Source organism: Chenopodium album, chromosome 7, assembly GCF_948465745.1.
Source record: "Chenopodium album chromosome 7, dcCheAlbu1.1, whole genome shotgun sequence".
Taxonomy (NCBI): Eukaryota; Viridiplantae; Streptophyta; class Magnoliopsida; order Caryophyllales; family Amaranthaceae; genus Chenopodium; species Chenopodium album.
In genome coordinates this window covers 62,939,357-62,954,021 of record NC_137840.1, presented here as the reverse complement: position 1 = coordinate 62,954,021, position 14,665 = coordinate 62,939,357, and the positions used below count along the sequence as shown (strand labels likewise).

The 14,665-nt window shown below is 34.8% G+C and overlaps 1 non-coding gene across 1 annotated transcript; it reads right to left on the bottom strand.

The window, feature by feature from the left end:
* Window positions 1-11,978: 11,978 nt before the first annotated feature.
* LOC145641162 (small nucleolar RNA R71) lies at window positions 11,979-12,085 on the bottom strand. The gene has a single exon (XR_014115227.1). It is a non-coding gene; the product is annotated as a small nucleolar RNA R71 (small nucleolar RNA).
* Window positions 12,086-14,665: the final 2,580 nt, after the last annotated feature.

Genomic DNA, 14,665 nt, shown 5'->3' with positions numbered 1-14,665 from the left:
GGAAAAGAAAAGAGAGGAGAGAGAAAATTAATAGAGGTAAGAAATAAAGAAGGAGAGACAGATAGAGAGTTAAGATAAAAGGATGGGAAAAAAAAGTATGTTCAATTTTTAAGTGCTATACGTTCATGTATATAATTGTTGAAGGCCTTGCAGTTAGATTAACTGCACTAGTATGTAGTTAAGAATTTGCGGGAGAAAAGAAGCACTCAAGCCTAAAAAATCACATGAGACAAAGTTAAAAGGGACTTTACATAGTTACATGCGAGGGGGAGTTTTGAAGAATAAACCCCTCAAATATCACCACATGTAAGTGTCCCATATTGGTTGAAGAATAATCACTTTATAAAGCTTAGAGACTACTGCTCCTATTGCCATATGGTTTTGGAATAGAAACTCCTTTGATCTTGCCCATACCTCGCTATAAATATATATATATATATATTTTCTAAACTAATATATCCCTTGTTTCACTTTTCATTTCACGTTGTTTTTTTTTTTTTTTTTTTTTTTTTTTTTTTGTGCATTGCTTCAACTCATATCTTTTATTCCTAATATATATGGAAAAAAAATATAAAAATTAGATAATAATTATATACTTCATCTGTTCCTCCATTCCAATAATATTGCAATAAGAATGAAATTACATATCTCAAAACACATTTCCCTACCTTATAAAAAGTAGAAGATAACTCTTAGGAATAGTGTGCTACCAACTATACCCTCAGAAATTTTTTCCCTACCTTATAAAAAGTGGGAAGTTGTTCTTATGAATAGTGCACAGACCTTTTTGCCCTTTAAAATGTTTATTTACCTTCTTACCCCTTTATAATCCCTACCCATTAATGAATTTTGCGCTTTGATTTCTATTTCCTCAATCTTTATTCACCATCCCTGAGTAGAAGAAAACCCAGAGAAGATGAAGCACAACCCAAAAGTGCGCTAAGGAGCGTTCATCGTGTGATTATGAGCGTTCCACTCTTCGGCAACCAACCTTCGAAGTAAGTACAACGTCCGATCATTGCCCGTGTGCAAAGACAACGTTTGTTTAGATCTAGGGTTCATATGATTCAATTTTGATTTTAATACATTTTATATTATTTGTGGTTTAATTTTCGGATTTATAATTGTTTTTTTGCTTGAATATTAATCGTGATACTATTAATTTTGGTTTTCAGAATTGAGGTTTATCATTTACTTGTGTCAAAACAAGATAACAACCTGATGTAATTATATCATAGTGTCAAAACATGGAAAAATATTGTAGCTTATTTAGCTTATTGTTCTTCTGATTTCCAATTGATAAATTATGTGTTATATTTGCGTAGCATAATGCAGTGACTAGGTGGAGAGCTATATTTTCTCCACGATTTTTTCTTCCGGCTGCTTGTGTAGCCTAAATATATTTAAGTAGTTCTCAAGTATTGACTTGATCTTTGTGGTTCATTCTACTTTAATAACTTAGTTGGTTTTTGGTTGTATTGGACTTGGTGGGTGGATGTCCTATGTGCTGCTTTAGTACTACATAAAGTCATAAAGTTTAATCCTTGTAGGTACAGTAGTAATTTTATTACAGTGTGATTTTAATGCTATTATATAGTCTACATATCGCAACACTATGCTAAAAGAGATTTGATTTGTGTTTGAAACGTAGGACCAACCTGATGCATATAAATAAAAAATTATGAGGACTTGTTGTTGGCTCGCTCTTTGTACGAGGAAATTCTCTTTAAAATACTTTCTGTGTGAGTGAGTGGCTTTTATGGTATAAATTATTGGCTTGATTCCTTTGTTATATTTTCAATTTTGATAGTTTTTTAGTTGTTTGTTACTTTGGTTAGTCACTGTATAAGCTTGTAAACTACTATAGCAGTTAAGCAAGGATTGGTCCCCAGAGATATTCTCAAGCTATCACTCAACAAGTTCTCAAAAATTGTGCTACATCTTGCTATAGAAATTTTAGTCTTGAGAGGAAATGACTTTAGATTGAGAAAACAGTCCAAATATGAATATTAGTAGTTCATTATGAAGAGATGAAAAAAAATGTAATAGATAAGTTCTATGTAACTGTACTGCTGCTTCAAGTTGCTAAGTTTTTGGATCTTCATAAGTATCCCTGGAAGGAATGGCTTGAGATTTTGGATGCGAATGCAACCATACTTGAACAAGAGTTGGATGAAGTCACAACATATAATTAAAAGTAAGAATTGACCGACAATAAAGATGATGAATGAGAAAAAGCTTTTCATCAGCTCAATGGAGGCTTTATTTTTAATTTATTGCACAACATCTTACGTTATCAATCTGTCATAGGAAGCTTAAAATAGTACTCCGTACTTAAAAATAATTTGCAATAATTATTCCCATAAACAATAATTGTAACTCTTTTCAAATTCCATTCATTTATTTCCTATTATCAATTCAATTCTAATTTAAACCAAGCTCAAGAATTGCTAGAGTTTGTAACTTTTTTTTTTTAGGAAACTGGTAGTTCTTTTATAATTCCAACAATTTATATACATGCCTTTCCTATTTCTCCTTCATCTTAATGTCTCCTTCACCTTTGAAAAAAAAAGGTTAGTATTGTTCAATGCATTATTTCACAGGGCGACTAGCAAGAATTTGAAGTAATAACTACCACCTTGGCAACCAAGCTAATGTATTTTTAGATTGCATCAACATCCCTAACTAGACTTCGGGTTCTAAAGTGGGCTATCAAAGCCATTTCCTTTTCCTAGACTCTAATAAAACAACTTAGCAACAACATGAATAAGTACACAGTGTTTCTTCATACAAGAACACTGCCACATACAACATATTATATGCTCAATGTTTGGTTGTAATTGTTGCTTTTGAACCTTTTGTTTGTAACATTTTCAAGGTTATGGTTTAAGAATATTATGCGTTAGGTTAGATGCTTTAGTTGTGCCAATAAACCTTAAAACTATGGCCTAAATTCGTAAGCCTTTATTAAAAAAAACACTAATTTCAAACACATAATGTAAAACAGTAATCGTCCACAACTAAAGTAATTGTTGTTCCACCTAAACACTGCCAAGTTTTAGCTACAATTGTGATAATTACGTACACATGTGATAAATGGATATTGTCATTCCTAAACACAAGCTGAAAAAAGCTAACTCAAAATGACTAGCCATTCCGCGCGCAACGGCGCGTTGGCTGCCCTAGTGTACAATAAAGGTAGAAGATAACTCTTAGGAATAGTGTGCTACCAACTATACCCTCAGAAATATGTACAAAAATGTGTATTTACTTTTTTACCCTCATTAATATATATGTTTGCTCTCATTAATATATCTAATGTATTTTTTCATTAAACATATCATCAATTAATTCAATTTTTTTTTTGTACAATAAAAGTAGAAGATAACTCTTAGGAATAGTGTGCTACCAACTATACCCACAGAAATATGTACAAAAATGTGTATTTACTTTTTTACCCTCATTAATATATATGTTTGCTCTCATTAATATATCTAATGTATTTTTTTTTCATTAAACATATCATCAATTAATTCAAATTTTTTTCAACAAAAACTTGTAATGTCTTTTTTTTAATATAAAAATTACCTTCATATGTTATTCTTGTTATATATAAAAAAAATTGAATTTACGAAGAGAATGTTTATTACCAAGAGACTGTTTATTTTTACTCCCTGGTTGCTCTTCTTATTTACAATCTTATCGCCCTTTAATTGCAATACTATTGTTAAGGTTTATTAGCTTTTGAATTGTACATTGTTTGATGACACATAAATAACATTATGGAATTTGAATGAGATTCATATTAAATAGTACGAATTTTTCACCAAATACCACTGAGTTAAAGCTTAATTCACCATATACCACTAAAAACTTTCTAATACACTATATACCACTGAGTTTAACATAAATGTCACCAAATGCCCTTAATGACTAACGCCGTTAACTCCGTTAGTCATTAAGGTTAATTGTGCCATGTGGCTATCACTTATTGGTTCTTATTAATATTATTTAATTAATTACTTAAATAAAGAATAAAAAAACTTTTAAAATAAATAAATAAATAAATAAACCACCACCAACCTAGCCACCGCTCCCCACCCAGCCAACATCCCTGCCCCTACCGGCACCACCATGTCTACACCGCCGCCACCGCCCCCACCGCCGCCACCATGTCTACACCGCCGCACATCCCTTTCCCTTAAACCACTATCCTCTCAAGTCCCACCCTAAAACTCGAAAAACCCTCTCTCTGATGCCCAAACCCACTTGTCGGCTCCCAGACCCACCTTCCCCGAGCCGGCGAACCTAAGTCACCCCTCAATCTTCCAACTCCACCCCTTTCCCCCCCTCTGAACCACCACCCCAAAACCCTAAAACCCCAAACTCAAAATCTAGGGTTTCGATTTTGGGTTTTGGGATTTTGGGTTCAACTGCGGGCTGGTCAGGTGCTTAGCGTGGTGGTGTAGTTGGTGCCGTGAAATGAAGGTAAGGTGTTGCGGTGGTTTGTAGCTGGTGTCGTGTGGTGGCGAATTGGAGGATGTGCGGTTTGTGTGGGTGAGCTGGGAGCTGGTGCGAAGTAGAGTTGCGTGGGTAGTAATTTGGGCGGTGTTCGGCGGCAAAGGGCTGGAATTGGTAATTGTTGCAGTTTGTATGGTGGCAGCAACGGTGCGGCCGGAGATGCGGGGGAAAAAGGGAATTGGTTGCGTGGGGCTGTGATTGGTGGTGCAAGGCTGGGTACGGTGAAAGTCAGTGCCGACCCGGTGGTGGTTCAAGGCTGAGAGCAGGCGGCGAGGGGCTGGGCTGCTAGGTGGCGGTTGTGGGGAGGGGAGATGGCTGGCGATTGGTGGTGGTTTTTTTTTTTTTTTTTTTTTTTTTTTTATAATTATTTTTGTTAAAGTTTTTTAGTTAATTAATTGATTAATTATTAAAGTAAATAGTTTAAGTAAGAGCCAATAAGAGGCTTCCATGTGTGACATTTAACTCCTCATGACTAACGGGTTTAAGAAAAAGGGCATTTGGTGACATTTATATTAAAATCAGTGGTACATGGTGTATTAGAAAGTTTTTGGTGGTATATGGTGAATTAAGCTTTAACTCAGTGGTATTTGGTGAAAAATCCATAAATAGTAATATTTAAGCAGATGTTATTAAGAGGTGTAAAGAACTTAAAAATCCTAAAATCAAGGGGACAAAAATAGACTGGTACGGAGTATTAATTATGGAGAGAACTTACAAGGGAAAAAAATATAACTAAGTGGTTATTGATTTAGTATTAGATATAGATATTAGATGGTTGTAGAACAATAAAGAACTTAGATTATTAAGTTTTGACATAAAACAAACATTTCACATATTATTACTCTATATGACCAAAGGCTAAAAAAAAAAATTATTTAAAGAAAAAAAATACGTTAGGTATTATTGAATCATGCAAATTAATTAAGAGTTCTAAACTAAAAATAGTTTAAGATATTAAAGGATAAATCAATTAAATATTATTTAATAATTATTTTAAGATAACAGTGTCAAATTTTTAAGGATTTCAAAAAATAATTGTCATAAAAGATTTTGGTGGCTTTTTTATACTTCTACAAAGTCACCACATAAGCACCTACACGAAATAGTACATATTAAAACTAGCAAGTCTACCACCCAAACCAAAGGTGTAAATACGCATCAATACAATTTCTCTACAAGATCTAACTCCTTGGCGCGCATCGCGCGCTTAGGCCACCCTAGTATATGTTAAATATCTAAAGTTATATAAGAGCAAAATTATAAAAAAAATTGATATTGTGAAAGTATTTTAAGATCCCCCATGAATATATTTTATTTAACTTCTGAATCATATTTATATGATCAAACAAAAATAAGGAATAGTGCAAAAGCCAATTTGTTGCAGTATTATTAGAACAGAGGAAGTAACTAATGTATAAGATAAATTTTTAGTCAGGCCACATAACAGCGACACTAGGTGTTTCAACTTTTCACCAAGTGTCGCAACAAGGCTTCAATCGTGACAATTAATTATTAGTATGACGTGAAGGGTTTATATTTAAATATATTTTTCTGTAGAATTGAATGAAAAGTTGAATAGATTTAGACAAATTTTGTAAGATAAAAAAATTGGATAGATTTAAATAGATTTTGTAGAATAAATATTACATTTTACAGTTTTAGGCCCTGTTTTTTTCACCTTAAAAAAATAATATTAAGTAAAATAATTTCAGTTCACTAATAATAAGTCCAGTTCAGTAAAATTAATTTCAGTTTAGTAAAAATAATTTCAGTTCAGTAAAAATAAGTTCAGTTCGGTAAAATTTAGTTTTCTTAAAGAAGAATTATAATAGAAAATCCTTAAAAATAATTTCAGTTTAGTAAAAATAATTTAAGTTCAGTAAAAATAATTTCTGATTAGTAAAATTAAGTTCAGTTCAGTAAAAATAAGTTCAGTTCAGTAAAAATAATTTCAGTTCAGCAAAATTAAGGTGAATCAAACAGGGCCTTATTTTCAATAAAATTTGGGTAGATTTTTAAGATAAACTTTTGATTTGGAATTCTATTTTCAATAAAATTACCGATATATATTACAAGTGGCGGATCCATCCAAAGGGGTTTGTAGAGGTACAATTGTACCCTATTCTCCTCCAAAAAAAAAGGAAAAAAAAATAGACTTGTTATTACATACTTTCTCTGTTTTTTTATTAGATGCATCATTTTTAAAATTAAAGACACCTAGGAAATTTTTGGAGTACCAATAGATAAAGAGTAAAAATAAAGAGGACTCACATGATATGAGAGACTTTCAGGTGGTAGTTTTTAAGGCTGCGGACTTTTAGGCAATGTTTGGAAAGTAAAAACTGATATAACCAGTCTTCTAAGTCATAACATGCGCAATCATCCTTTCTCTAAATGTTTAAAGAAAATAAAAAGAGATCACAGATTTAGACAATCGTTCTTTTTAGTTGTACATTATTACCCCTACAACCCTACATATATAATTGCATTTCAATTTGGCCAAACCTAGCATTCTAAGTATTTGCTTTCTTATTTTATTCTTTTTTTCATTTTTCTATTCATATCCAAAACACTTCTTCCATCTTAGCTTAAATTAAAGACATTAAAATCCCAACTTATTCTAGAAATTTCATGCAACAATATTAAAATAGGTGCAACTCTAAACTGAAATCTTCTAATTGCTCCGACCATGCTACTTGCATCACTTTCAATATATAACTGTCAAATGGCCCAAACTCTTTCCTAAAACCACCCATATCTATAACTATATATTCATTTTTTTACAAGTGTAATTGTCAAGTGATTATTAATTTATGAGTGAAAAAATCAAAAAACATATAAAATGCAATAAACTATTTGAATATCATACGAGGCACAAAACCTGTATACTATAAAGTGAAACGAATATAGTAAGATCATGCATGACAATATTTCTTCTTAACCATATATAAAAAAAAAAAGTTAATTGTCATAATAAAATACATACTCCCTCCGTTCCTTATTGATAGTCTTTTATGGGCAATTTTCACGGGAATTAATAAATATAAATAAGTAGTGAAAGTACATTGGAAAGATAAATTTATATTAGGTATGTAAAAAGTGGAGAGAGAAAGTAATAAAAGTATATGGAAAAACAAAATTTACATCAAAAAGTTAAATTTGCATGAATAATATTGCAAACTAGTACTCGTGCGATGCACGATTTAAATAAAACCTATTTTTAAATTGTTCATTTTAAAATAAATTGCTATTATACATGAATATAAATCAGAATTACGTTGGTTTAAAAAAAAAATGTACATTTTGTAATTTTAATTTTTTTTATTTTCATCAAAATTATGATATAGTATTGTAGGGAATATTTCAAGCATTACCCCAAACTTGAACCCCACTGTGATCATACACTTAAGCATGGTGGCGTCCAAAGGGAAGGAAGCTAGAGCAAAAGAGTCGCCAACAAGTTTTAGAAGCTTGTAAATCGTTCACAGGGTGAAGGTTACACCCCTTAACGATCCAAGAGATCGTTAACTCCAATAGGTCTAGAAACATGACTGGAAGTTCGGGGATGAAGGTACAAATCCAACCTAAAAGAGATTGAACCTGCCCTAATAATAGGCCTCTACTTTATTCTTCTCGTATTCATGTGCGCTTTCTGACTAACATGCAATCAATAGGTTTATCCTAAACCAGTTTAATCTATGTTGGTTGAATATTAATGCACAAATAAATCTATTATTGGCGATCACTTGAATTATAATCATATTAACCCTAAACAAGATTATTAATTATCTTATTAAGCGTGATTACAAGTACCAATTCCCTTTAAACATGCATAAAAGGCGTGATCAAGCAATAAATAAATATAATATCAAGCAACAATAATAATCATCATCATAATAATAATTATAAAAGTAACAATCATAAAAATAATCATAATCATGTTACAGCATAATAAAAGCAAGATCCTAGGCATGATACTAACAAGATTAATAACAAACTTTAGCATGTCACTAAGCAACAAAGATCAAATATATAGCCCTAACATGATACTATTAGAAAAGACAATAAAAGACATCATAATTGACATTATATTCTTTACCCTAAACATGATACTAGGAACTTATTGTTGTCATTCAAAACATCAAATTAAGAAAAGCATCCTAACATGATATTAGGAATCAAATAACAACCTAAACATGATTTTTATATCATAATATCAATTAAACAATTAAAGCACTTACTTGGATTCCTCGTATCTCTTTCTAATAACAAAATACACACTTTAGTAACTTCAAGGAAAAATAATAAACAAACAATTAAATTAAATACAGATTAAAGAAGTTTAGACTAGATTTGGGACCAAACCCTCAGAAATCAAACCTTTCACATCTAGGGCGAAAGAAACTTCGAACTTGGCTAGGTGTGTCTAGATCTTGGGAATGCGGAATTTTGTATTTGAGAGGAGGCTAGTTTAGAAGAGAGAGAGAAAATCAAGAATTTCTTGATGAGAGTTGATGATTGAAAACAGAGATTTTAGAAGGCTATTTGTAAAGAAAATCAGCTGGATATGATAAAAAAGAATCAGAGTTTCGAAAAGAATAAAACACGACGCTGTCGCCAAACACGCCCCTGTCGCCAGACGACAGAGCTGCCGCTAGGCGACAGACGTGTCGCCGCGACGCCAGGCCTGTCACCAGGCGACATACTGTAGTTGCGGCGCTGCAATAAGTTTTTCCATGCGTTTCTTATTTTGATAAAATTTAAGTGTACGAGGGGGCAAAACTGTAATTTCCTTAAAAACACTTCTTTTATTCTAAATAAACTCTTAAAACTCATTTATCAATGCTAATCACATTAGGATTCAAAAGAACCTTCTAGAAGATTCTAGAAGACTATAATCAATCCTAATTGCATTAGGAATAATAAATCATAATAGGCCCTCCAAGCTCTTTTTGCACCCAATCCAACTACACCATTAATTGACCCTTGATATGGACCAAACTAAACTGGATTGGCTATTTTCATATAATAGGTTTTCAAAAACAAAGAGAAAGAAAAAAATAAAAAACTAACCGCAACATTATACTTTCCACACTTTCACTTCATTCAATTATGATTCGACGTGTGATGTGTCTATTTTATACAGTATTTTACCCCCGTACCTTGGTCATAATTAGTAGTGTTTTTGGCTCTTTAGAGCCACTTTTATTACTAATTGGTTTTTTCTAGTGTTTTCGTAGATTTGGTTGACTTTTGCAGGGATTTATGCTTTTGGAGTATTTTCCCGATATATTTTGGAGCAATCACGAACATTAGAGAAGCACGGCCAGATTCTATAGCCCAGGGCCGGTTAGAGCCATCGAACCGGTGATTAAGGGCTCGGTATAGGTGATACCGGGGAATTTGGACCGAGTATTTAAGACCGGAAGAGGAAACCCAGATTGGCCCGAAGAATTGGAGCCCAATCATAGTCCAAATAGTGGCCCAAATGAGCCGCCCGGCCGGGCGGAGAAGCTTAGGCTGGCACCTAGTGACACGCCCGGCCGGGCGCGAGATTATTATTATGAGCAAAAAGACGCGCCCGATCGGGCGGTGCCTCGCCCGATCGGGCGTGTGTATTTATTAGTGGACGCTTAACGTCGTTTTAATTTGTTTTAGTTTAGGATTTTTGTACGGAGTATAAATACTCCTCCGTAATACGATTTTAGTATCTCTTCTTCTTCCTTTTACTCTTTCTTTACTCTCTTAATTATTCTCTTAGATTTCTTTTCTCTTAAACCTTTGTTCTTAATTCTACTCTTAATTCCAGATTTATTTTGGTAACGATTTCTCTTCTCTTAATCTCAGTTATTTACTTTATTCTTTTTATCATGTCTTGCTTTATTGCTTTGATTAGTTTAGTTTTTAATATGTGTGAGTAGTTTTATTTCTAGGGTTTATGAGGATCCATAAATAATATGAAGGGGTAATTTGTTATTGTTAATTATCAATGCTAGATTAATTTCCTATTGATTGATTTAATGCTCTGTGACTAGATTTGCGCAGATCTTTTATGCATGAGTTTAACAATATTGATTCGAGATTCGACAGATGAGAATTGATGTTTAGGTCTAGTTTCAATAGGCAGGTTAATTTATAAATGGTTAAGTCGAGATTCAAGAGATGAGATTTAATGCCGGTAAATTAGTTGTGTGATTGTAATACGTAGCGAAAGCCCTTTACAATTTGGTTAATTGATGCATTGATTATTGACTATTATTGATTATTGGTATTGCATGATAATTTCTTATTGAATTGTTTTAATGTTTTACAATTGCGGCTTGTAAAAGTATAGCAATATTAAATTGGTGAATCGAGCAGATGTTAATTTGATATTAAAGGCTATTTTCAATAAGAACTTAGATCTAGTAAATTGCGAGAGCCTGTTAGATCTATGGTGATTAGTAAATTGCGAGAGCCTGTTAATCGTGTTATTTATGCAAAGTCAATGATTGATTACTATGTTTTACCCTGGAGTATTATTTATTGGTGAACCTAAACCCTAGATCCTTTCATATATTGTTTTCTCTCTATTCTCAATCTTAGTAGTTTAGTTTCTTATTAGAATATAAATATTGGTTAATTAAATAATTTAGATTATAATAATTAATTAGGAGTAAAAAGACTTGTTTCCCTGTGGAGATCGACCCTACTTCCCTATCTACTTTAGTTAGAGGAATTAGGAATTACTTTTGATTAGGGGATACGACTTTACCCTGTCAAAATTTGGCGTCGTTGCCGGGGAAACGGTTTTATTTTTATTTCTGATTGTTTTTGTAGTCTAGATTATTTCCCTTTTGTCTCAGAGAGCGTTAGTTCTCTGAGACAAATCTCACATTTGCTTCTAGTTTTTGTTTATGCCCAGGTGTTCCAGATCAGGGTACATCCCATTCAATCCTGAGATCGAACGTTCCTTCCATAGACAGAAAAATTTCTACAAGCAAATCCTGGCGGATTCTGGTGATAATAACAATAATCACCGCGATCCTCCAACTGGTTCTAGCGATTCAGAGACATCATCAGACGCAGAATCAGAGATGACGGCTCCAAAGAATCTTAGTGATTATTCACAACCAAAGCTTACGGATTTTCCACATCTCACCCCTACTCCCGCTCTTGATGGGGTTCAATTTGAAATTAAACCTCAATTTATAACGATGATAGAGAGGAAGCAATTCAGTGGACCCAAGGGTGAAGACTTGAATCTTCACATTGCCGACTATTGTCAATATTGCAACACCATAAGGCAAGCCGGGGTCACTCAAGACCAAATCGTGGAGATTCTCTTTCCCTTCTCTTTAACTGGAAAAGCTAAATTGTGGTTTAATGGCTTAAATAGAACTACACTTGGTATAACTGATTGGGAAACTCTTGTTTTGAATTTCTATAACAAGTATTATCCTGCAGAGAGAACATCAGTACTACGGAGTGCGATCCAGAACTTTGCCCAAGAAGCCGATGAATCTTTATATGAGGCTTGGGAGAGGTTCAAGGATTTACAAAGAGATTGCCCCCACCATAATTTAGCAGAATGGCAGTTAATCCAAGCCTTTTATAATGGCCTTGGAAATTCTTCTTAAATAATTTTAGACTCTGCACTGCTAATGTAGCTAATGTTTCTGCAATTAATAATAATTCTAATGAGGCTTTTTGTGAAAATTGTGGTATTGTAGGTCATTGGGAGCAAGATTGCAGGAGTTCCGTGGAGCATGTTAATGCCTTCCAAGCTTATAGGCAGAATAACCCATACTCCAACACTTACAATCCTGGGTACCGGAATCATCCATACCTTTCCTACCGGAGCACTAATGTTCAAAACCCACCACCACAAGAACCACAGGCGCCACAGCAACAGCAGCAGATATATTATCACCCCAATGCTAGCCAGAAGAACCAACCACAACAACCCTCCTCATCTTCTGACCCTTCTCTGGTGGAAATTAGAGCAATGTTGGTTAATATGCAAAAGCACATGGAGAGCAAAGATGCGACAATTGATCAAATTCTAGCGCATAATAAAATTGTAGATAATCAAATTGCGCAACTCTCCGCTACCCTACAAGCCCGCCAACAGGGAGCTCTGCCGGCGCAGCCAACCCGACCTACGGATCAAGAATTTGCAATTAGTCTAAGGAGTGGTTCAAACTATGAAGGGCCCTCTATGCCCAGAGTTGATGAACCTGTTTTATTAAATAATGCTAATCTTGATTCCGTTAAACCAAACAATGTAGTTGATAGCCCTGCAGGGCTAAAGGATAATACTAACATATCTAATTCTACATTGCAGGGTACAACTCCAGAGAAGGTGGCTACTCCAGACAAGAGTAATAATGCTCCAAAGCCAATTATCAAACTCCCATTCCCCAATCGTCAATTGAAGAAAAATTTGGATAAGCAGTTTGGTAAGTTCCTGGAGGTGGTAAAAGATTTGAAGGTAACAGTTCCCTTTACTGAATTGATCACACAAATTCCCTCGTATGCAAAATTTACGAAAGAAATATTGACGAGAAAAAGGTCTATTAGTGAGGTAGAGACAGTAGCTTTCACTGCAGAGTGTAGTGCCGTACTTCAAAATAAGTCTCCACCTAAATTAAAAGATTCGGGTAGTTTTTCTATCTCTTGTCATATTGGCAATCTCTTGATTGATAATGCATTATGTGATTTGGGTGTTAGTGTTAGCGTCATGCCATTATCAGTGTATTCTAAGTTGAATATGGGTAAATTAAAAGCTACCAACATAACTCTACAAATGGCCGACCGTTCTTTCAAATACCCCTTAGGTGTTTTAGAGGATGGCCCCGTTAGAGTAGGTAAATTTTTACATACTTGTAGATTTTGTTGTTCTTGATATGGCTGAGGATATCCAAACCCCAATTATTTTGGGTAGACCATTCCTTAACACTGTAGGAGCAGTCATAGATGTAAGAAGTGGTAAGTTAACATTATCAGTAGGGGATGATAAAGTTGTTTTTAATCTGAATAATGCCCCTAAAAGCTCCATGACTGAGGAGAAATGTTTCAGTGTTAATGTGGTTGTAAATTATTCTAACAAGCCCCAAGCTCTTAAAAAAGATCCCTTGGAGGCGGTATCTTGTGTTGCATCCTTTTCAGATGAGATAGACAAATGGAAGAAGGAAGTCGATGCAATAGAAAGAGCACTCTACAATGTTGGTCTTGGTTTCGAGGATGAACAAGTGGAACCGATCGAGCAAGTTGTGGAAATCGAGCCTGCGGTAAGTGTTCCACCAGATCGAGTTGCAAGTGTTGAACGCAATGACAATTTGAAGCAACTTTCGATCGAAAAAGGATTTTTAGTGCGTAGCATTGAAGATCCCCCAGTCCAAGTCAAGGAGGATCCACCAGATAAAGTGATTTGGCGTCCCACAGGAATTGTCATGAAGCCGCATCGCAGCCTGAACACCGCTAGACCGGGTGAGAAACCACTCGATCAAGCGTTAGGCCAAGGGTCCTAGATATTGTACTTGGTAAGAAGGTCGTGCAAAACCTAGATAAACCAGCGCTTTGCGGGAGGCAACCCATATTTTTAATGCTTTTTAGACTAGTTTTTCTTTTCTTTTTCTTATAAGAGGAGAGATGAGGGAATTTAACGAGTTTTATGAGTGTTTGTAAAGGTTTGAAGAAAAAAAAAAGTTAGCCAAATTTTGGAGAAAAGAGGAAAAATAATATTTCGCCGATTTAGTCTCAGGCCCGACCGGGCGAAGTTCGCCCGATCGGGCGCGAGAGCAAGGATCTGAAAATAAGTAATTTCGCCCGACCGGGTAAGTGGTGCCCGACCGGGCGCGAAATTCGTCGTATACGGACTAATTTATCCGCCCGATCGGGCAAGCCTCGCCCGATCGGGCGCGAGAAGGGCGAAATTTTGAACCTCAAGATTGCCCGATCGGGCGAAGGGAGCCCGACCGGGCGCGAGACAAGGAGAAATTTGGTAATATAGATCGCCTGACCAAGCGAACGGCGCCCGACCGGGCGCGAGAATTGAACAAAAATCGAGTGAAAGATGGGCGCGAGAATTTAACAAAAATCGACTAAAAGATCGCCCGACCGGGCGAATGCCGCCCGGCCGGGCGCGAGGGCTAGCGCAATA